The 7,789-nt window shown below is 35.1% G+C and overlaps 1 non-coding gene across 1 annotated transcript; it reads left to right on the forward strand.

Annotated features, from left to right (window-relative positions):
• The first annotated feature begins 2,374 nt into the window (after positions 1-2,374).
• trnaw-cca (transfer RNA tryptophan (anticodon CCA)) lies at positions 2,375-2,446 on the forward strand. Its single transcript has one exon. It is a non-coding gene; the product is annotated as a tRNA-Trp (tRNA).
• Positions 2,447-7,789: the final 5,343 nt, after the last annotated feature.

Raw genomic sequence — 7,789 nt, forward strand, 5'->3', positions numbered from 1 at the left:
GTTAGCTACTAGCTAGTGAAGAAATAATAATAATAATAATAATTCATTTTATTTAAAGGCGCCTTTCAAAGCACTCAAGGACACCTTACAAGGCTCATAAAACACGACAACAGTACATCAAATAATATAAATCAGGTAACATTTAGTGCAAAGATAAAGAATAAATATGAATGTGACTATAAAGTGCATCAGTACAATAAATAAACAAGAACGTGATTGCATAGTTAGTGTGAGACAGAGTATGCCACTCTGAATAGGTGCGTTTTCAGGCGGGATTTAAAGGTGGAAACAGAGTCAGAAGTGCGAATGTCTGGTGGGAGAGAGTTCCAAAGGCGGGGGGGCAGATCGGCTGAAGGCTCTTGACCCCATGATGGTAGTTAAGTTGGCAGATGGGGCAAAGAGCTGGTTGGCAGAGGAGGATCGGAGAGTTCGGGAAGGTGTGTAGATGTGAATCAGTTCCGAGAGATATGATGGTGCCAGGTTGTGAAGGATCTTGTAAGTGAGGAGTAGAATCTCCAAAATGCCAGATATTTCCCTGCAGACACCAAAATAGTTAAAAAGAGAGTGAATATTGGACTTAAATTCATATGATGACTAGAAACACACTACAAATGAAAGCTAATGTTGCTCTTTATCAGCTTAGAAAGTGATAATGTGTCAGTGTTGTGTTCACATCTTGTTTACACTGCCCCCAAGTGGTCAAAATCAGTCATTGCAAGTTTAAATTCAGTTTAAAACTTTGCAGACAAAAATGAACTCAGAGGTACATTTCATGAGAGATATTGAAGGATAAACAGAACATACATTCTGTATTTATTATCTTTTACATGGTCACTGATAATTATCTCTTCCTTGTTGGTTATTATTCTGGCTTCAGTTCAAGGTCGACTATGTCTGTCCAACTGACTCTCATCAATAACTGAAGGTCCATTGTCTAAATTTATCTGAGAGCTTAAAATAGTTTAGACCAACAGGTTTCACTCTGCTCTGGTTTTATCTGATGATCATGTGTGCTCGCTCCTGCTGAGATGTTTATTTCCATGTGATGACAGTCAAGATTAAATTATCCAGTGTCACATGTCTCCAACAACGAGATGAGGACAATATGATATGAAAACTTTAAGTATAAACAATAAAAGCATTTAATGGGGATCATGAGGAAAAGAGTGCATTTTAGAGTTAGATTCCTGTCTGGACAGCTGGTATCAGAGCTGCTGGAGGGGAAAATGTCTAACATGATGTAGCCTAAATCAATAAATCAATCAGTCAAATTTTATTTATATGTCACCTTTCATACAGTGCAACTCAAAGTGCTTCACCGATGACTGACAATAGTACAACAGAACAAATGTAGACAGCAAAACGAGTTGGGACTAAACCACATGAGAAATAAAACATATGAACATGTAATAAATTAAAAATAGATATAAAAACTATAATAATAAAATAAAGTGAAATAAAAACGAGATAAAATAGATTAAAAAACTAAGAAAAATTAAACTGATGAAAGTGTGGTAGCTATATGTGTATGATAGAATAAAAGAATAATTACAACATGAATACAATGAAATTAGTGAATAAAATAAAATAAATAATGTCCATAAATCAGTCTTAATAATAAAGATGATATAAATCCAGCAGTAACAAATATAACGAATCCCATATGAATTTACTAAATTAAACAACAGCAGTCTGAGTCAGTGATGAGGGAGACTATCAAACCACAGGAGAGTTGAGTTTTGATCATTGGGAAAACTACATAAAAAAAAAAACACTTTTTAAAATGCTTGTGTTATACAATAAATACAGTATATCCTAAATATTTAATAATGTAAAATAAAATTAAATAAAAATAAAAACAAACCTAAAAATAAACCTAAAAATAAACCTAAAAATATTGTATATTGCACTATATTTTTAGGTTTATTTTTATTTTTACTTTTATTTTATTTTATTTCTGCACTTTATCACACAGCCTCATCCTCAGACCTTGTTGTTCTTATTTTAGTATTTTAGTTTTTAGTATTTAGTATTTAGTTTTTCTTCTTATTTAGTATTTAGTATTTTGTGTAGTATTTTGTATTTAATGTTTTAGTATATTGTTCTTTGATGTCTTTGTGTATTAAGCTGCTGGACCCTAAATTTCCCCAAGGGGATCAATAAAGTTTACATCTATCTATCTATCTATCTATCTATCTATCTATCTATCTATCTATCTATCTATCTATCTATCTATCTATCTATCTATCTATCTATCTATCTATCTATCTATCTATCTATCATGTAAAATGTGGTAATTTTTAATACATCCGATTTTTAACGCAATAGCCTAAGTGGACAACTACATGTCAAATTGTGGACACTATCTACGTCAGACCTCGTGGCGCAACGGTAGCGCGTCTGACTCCAGATCAGAAGGTTGCGTGTTCAAATCACGTCGGGGTCAAAACCTTTCATTTGGCCAGAAGCACAATGGACACCTAGACCTTATCAAATATTTGTCTTATGTGTTCAATCCAGGCAACTGTGCTGATGCTAAGCACCCAGGTGTTATTGGCTACAGGGTATTCAGATGTAGATAGATAGATAGATAGATAGATAGATAGATAGATAGATAGATAGATAGATAGATAGATGTACTTTATTGATCCCAAGCTGGGAAATTACATTGTACGGACACATAATGGCAAAACATATACTACGATATACTAAATACGGTAACTATACATACTAAAATAGCAAAATATAAAGAATAGGCTATACTAAATACGGTAACTATACATACTAAGATAGCAAAATATAAATATAAAGAATAGGCTATACATAGTGAAATAGCAAAATAGCAATAGTAAATGAAATAAAATGTAAAATGTAATGTGTAATGTACAAAAGTATTGTTATTTTAGTGTGGTCCAGATGGTAACAGTAGACAAGCAACAAACATAACAGTAGGAGTTTAAAATTATTCAGTCATGGGTGTGACTGTATGTTTGAATATTGACATGATTTAAAAAAAAAAAAAAAAAAAAAAAAAAAAAAAATATATATATATATATATATATATATATGTATATATATATATATATATATATGTGTGTGTGTGTGTGTGTGCAAAAAGCAGATATGAATAAAAAGCAATACGAATATAAGTAAAAATACCAATGTAGAATAACCTACAATGTCTATCATGAGCTCATGAAAGCACACACACACACACACACACAGACAACACACACACACACACACACACACACACACACACACACACACACACACACACACACACACACACACACACACACACACACACACACACAGCGACGAATAGCCTAATAAAGAAAATCAAGAGTTCACCAGGTCATCATACAGATACAGAAATGCAGTTTTATTATAGTGATTTAAACGTGATAAGAAAATAATGTTTTTGACGGTACTTTTCGTTGAAAAAAGTGTATTAAAGCTCTTAATGAGGAGGTGTGTCCTGTTGCCATGGAGACGCGTTACCTGGCAACGCGGCGGGCAAAGCGTGATTCTGATCCCGGAACAAATATCCGAGAGAGGACATGAAGCATCCAGCTTTTTTACACTTTTATCTGCCCCTTTGTGCGATGTAGGCTTATAAACTTATTTATTTGAATTAGACAAATAGTTTTTCTCGGGACTGAAGAGCAACAACAGCTGTCGATTCTCGCCGTAGAGCCCAACTTCTGGTGACTAAACGAAGACTTACATGTGTGTCTGTGTTCAGGGTTAACACTCATTCACATTTTTAGCTTGTTTAACCTGCACAGATCTTCTCATCAGCCCCCAGTGTGTGTGTGTAAAGACACAACCTGTTAACATGCCAGAAGACAACAACTGTAAGCTGCTCCAGACCTCCAGGAACACAGACAAGAAAAAGAAGAAAAAGAAGAAAAAAAAGAAAATCACCACTTCCAACATTCATCCACAAGATACAGGTAAATATACTTGGAAGTAGAATAAAAAAAGCAGCATGTTAATAAGTATAGCAACACCACAATGTAAAAAATAATCCTTAAAAGTCCTGTAAATGTACCTAAATATTATCAACAAACTATCTGAAATAACAACTCATTATGTAGGAGGGTGTTACTTTATATTATAATTGTGTTATTACTGATTCAATCTTTGTTAGTGGTATTTATCTGTTTGGTTGAGGTGGAGCTCAGTTTAAGTACTTTATTTACTGTTGGGTTGTTTATTCTTTAACCATGTATTATAATTTATAGCTCAGTGCAGGTTTACATATTTTAATCACTACAAAGAAGAATATATTCATTGGAAATGTAATGAAGTACTATGAAATCATATACTCAAATAAGCCTAAAGTTGTATTAAAAGTACTTGAATAAATAAACTTACTCACATACCAACCAGTATGTATACAGAAGATGATCAAACCATCTTCAGTCAGTTTTCCCTCTTTTATTTAGAGGTACATTTTACCTTACCTTAGTAAAATATATGAGTCACATTTTGAGATACTGACACTATACATCCAGTTAGTCAATTGAGAGAAAACTGTTCAACAAATTGATGAAGTAACTTATCAGTATGACAGTTTTGTTTTTTGTTTTTTACAATTTTAAATGAAAAAGTTGACTAAAAGATGATAGATTACTCAAACAATTGACACATCAATCAGCAATGAAAATGAATCATTAATTGCAGCCCCAACTGAACTTATCATTTATATTCTTCAGGATATATTGTAATGACAGTAGTTAGTGTGCAGATTAAGGTTTATACAATACATAACTCATAAATAATTTGATTGAACTTCAAAATACCCAAGATATTATCAAAATATCAACAATAATTAACACCAAAAAAGGTCCCATAATTCAGAATGAATGATTTTTATAGTTGAGAGCTTGTAAAAGTTTAGTTTATTTATGAGAACATGTTAAAATAACAAAATAAAATAAATAGGCAGCGAAATATAACAAAATAGAAATTACATTTGTTTAGATAAAGAACAAAATAGTAACCATTCAATGTTCGAAAGGGTGAAGGATGAAGTAAGGAACTGCTCTTTTTGTCTAAGAACAAGAATAGCAACATGATTTTTCACTTTTGACTGGACTACAGAGAAATGAATGCCTGCTGTTTTCATTCATTACTGATGTGTTATAGACTTATGGCCACTAAGCTATTAAAACAGCACATTTACTGGTTTATGTGGCCTCCTACACACACAAAAGTCTTCATCATGTGAGTATTTTTCACTCTTCCAGTCACTTAAGAGCTTTTTTTTTTTTTTTAATGCCTGTGACGTGTTGACTTAAAGAAAGAACTTTGAATCTCGAATGAAATCCTGCATTACTTATAAAAATAGAGGGTTAAGAAATAGATTTGGGACCTTGGGCTTCTTTAAAGGAAATTAGATTACTGTGCCACGATCTCTATTAAAAGCAGATCCTTGACAAGCAGACCATGAAATACGTACAGTCCTCCTGGTGGAGCTCAGAAAGTATTCACATATAAACTGAAAAACAATCATTCAAACCTTAAATGAATCTGGTTTCTGCACACAACGTAAGCACAAGTAAAAGGGGGTCATGTGTTCCTGGTCTGGGATTCCCTGCGAGGCTGAGCAGCTCATTACAGATCAGGCCCCCGGTGTCGACCTCGCTCACCGGACCATTACAGCTCATTACTGTAAACCAAGCCATTATCCCTCCAACTCCAGAGGGACTTGTTAGTAATCTAAACCCTACATTTTGTTAGTGTGCATGTTTATGTTGGCTCTACGCAGAGAAACATCAGACAGACCTCGGTCAGCCCCGAGGCCAGCTGTCCACGCTCAGAGCCGCCAATAAGAAGGACGGAGACTGTCTCTCTGGCAGCGGCCGCAGGAACAAGAAACACCCAAAGGATTCATCGGGTCTGCTGACAGTGGTGAATAAAACCGCAGCTCCAACGCAGGGGTATGTGTCAGAGCTCAGCGCCCAGGCCAGGGAAAGCCTGAGGTGGGAGGGAGTGCTGGAGGACCCCCAGGCTGAGGAGAAGAGGCTGGAGCTGTACCGGGCCAACAGGCGGCAGCGTTACATCGCACACAGAGAGGCTCTGTTGAAAGAAACCGTGGACACACTGAGACAGACTTTTCCTGCGAAGGATGAAGAGAAAAAAGCTTCTGACCAGCAGAAGTCTGAGTCATCAGTGCATCTGAGCACAGATTGAATAAAAGAGGAAAATCAGGAAATCTTTTTTCATTTAAAGTGTAATTATTACGCTGTTAGTTCAGTTAGAAGCAGATGATGCCACTGTGAGGGCACCGATGATGTTAGACTGAGAAAAATCTAACATGTTGCTCAATAAAATTCAATAAAAGCACCACACAGACAGACGGACGGACAGTCTCACTCCGTCAGATACAGATCACACATCCACAGAGCCTTGACTGTCAGGACCTCCTTCTGTTAAAAACTTAATAGAGGATTTGAAGAGTTTATCTTGTGCCTCTAAATCATGTTACGCCTCCAGAAAAGACCCAAAGTGAATCTCTCAGGACTGAAACCCAATCGAGACACCACTGCACCCTCCTCACATCTGCCTGTTCACATGTCCGTGAGGTAGAGGAGGGGTCACATGACCTTTTTTTTTTCACCCACTATTACTATAATATAAAAAATGTTAAATACAGGTTAGCAATGTTCTTCTTCTTCTTTTTCAGAGCAGGTGTTCAGTTGTTTCATTAAAATATAAAAGTTTAATTGTAACATTGTGCGTCTCCTTAATGTCATCACGTTTAAAAACTCAAACTGTTTGACTGTGGCTGACCTGATGGACCAATGAGCACATTTGCAAAGTCCTGAATTCATCCAGGAAGCTCTGTCACTTTTCTTTCTTTCTATTTATTTCCTGCGTATCTCATTACTGAATGACAGGCAGCACTGGTGTGTTCATTTAGTTTCTTCCTGATATCAGTGCTGCTGTTCCAGTCTCTGGTCTTTATGGTTTAAATGAAACATAAACGTGACAATTTAACATTTTATGTAAAACCAAGTTAGTGAGGAAACAAATGTTTTTTGTAGTGATTGAATCAAATGTAGAGAGACAGATCATTTGTGATTTTCTTGTTTCTGTCCACGCTGACATAAATCTTGGAAACACTACCTCTGCTCAACGACAGATGGCAGAAAAGTCGTGCGTTCTCCCGAGTGAATCAGCTGCTCCAAAATTGATGAGTCAATGAATGCAAAGAAAAAAAGAGACAGAATAGTTGTGCCTGAGATTTTTTTTATGCATGAACAAATGAAACACGAGACAAACGAGTTGAAATAACAAGAACATCTCCATTAGTTCTTCCTTGGCATCTGATTTTCAGCCTTGCAACATATTCACTAAATACAATGCAACAATAAATTCAATCAAAATGCATTGTTTAGCTGAATCCTAAAAGCTTTTTTTTTTTTTTTGCATCAAGGATTAATGATAAATGATTTAATAGTAAATTTGGGTGATGAATATGTTTTACAACTGGCCTTGTTAGTTCTCTCTGAGAGACGTGAGATTAAAGGAAAGTCAGTTCTGCCTTTTTCTGGTAAGACGAGCAGAGAGATGGAAATTATTTTAAAGGTGTCATGTCTATGCTTAATAACATTTAACTTTAATTTGATTAACATGAGTTTTGTCACACTTTTTACACCATGTTAGGCCCCTTTTTCAAATGTTGGGGTAATGCTGCAAATAAATGAGCGGGATGGATTTTTTTTTGGCAATTTTGTTTTTTAATATCTTTAAAAATTAATCAGTGTATGAATTT

This window comes from Scomber scombrus, chromosome 14 (genome assembly GCF_963691925.1).
Source record: "Scomber scombrus chromosome 14, fScoSco1.1, whole genome shotgun sequence".
In the NCBI taxonomy this organism is placed as follows: Eukaryota; Metazoa; Chordata; class Actinopteri; order Scombriformes; family Scombridae; genus Scomber; species Scomber scombrus.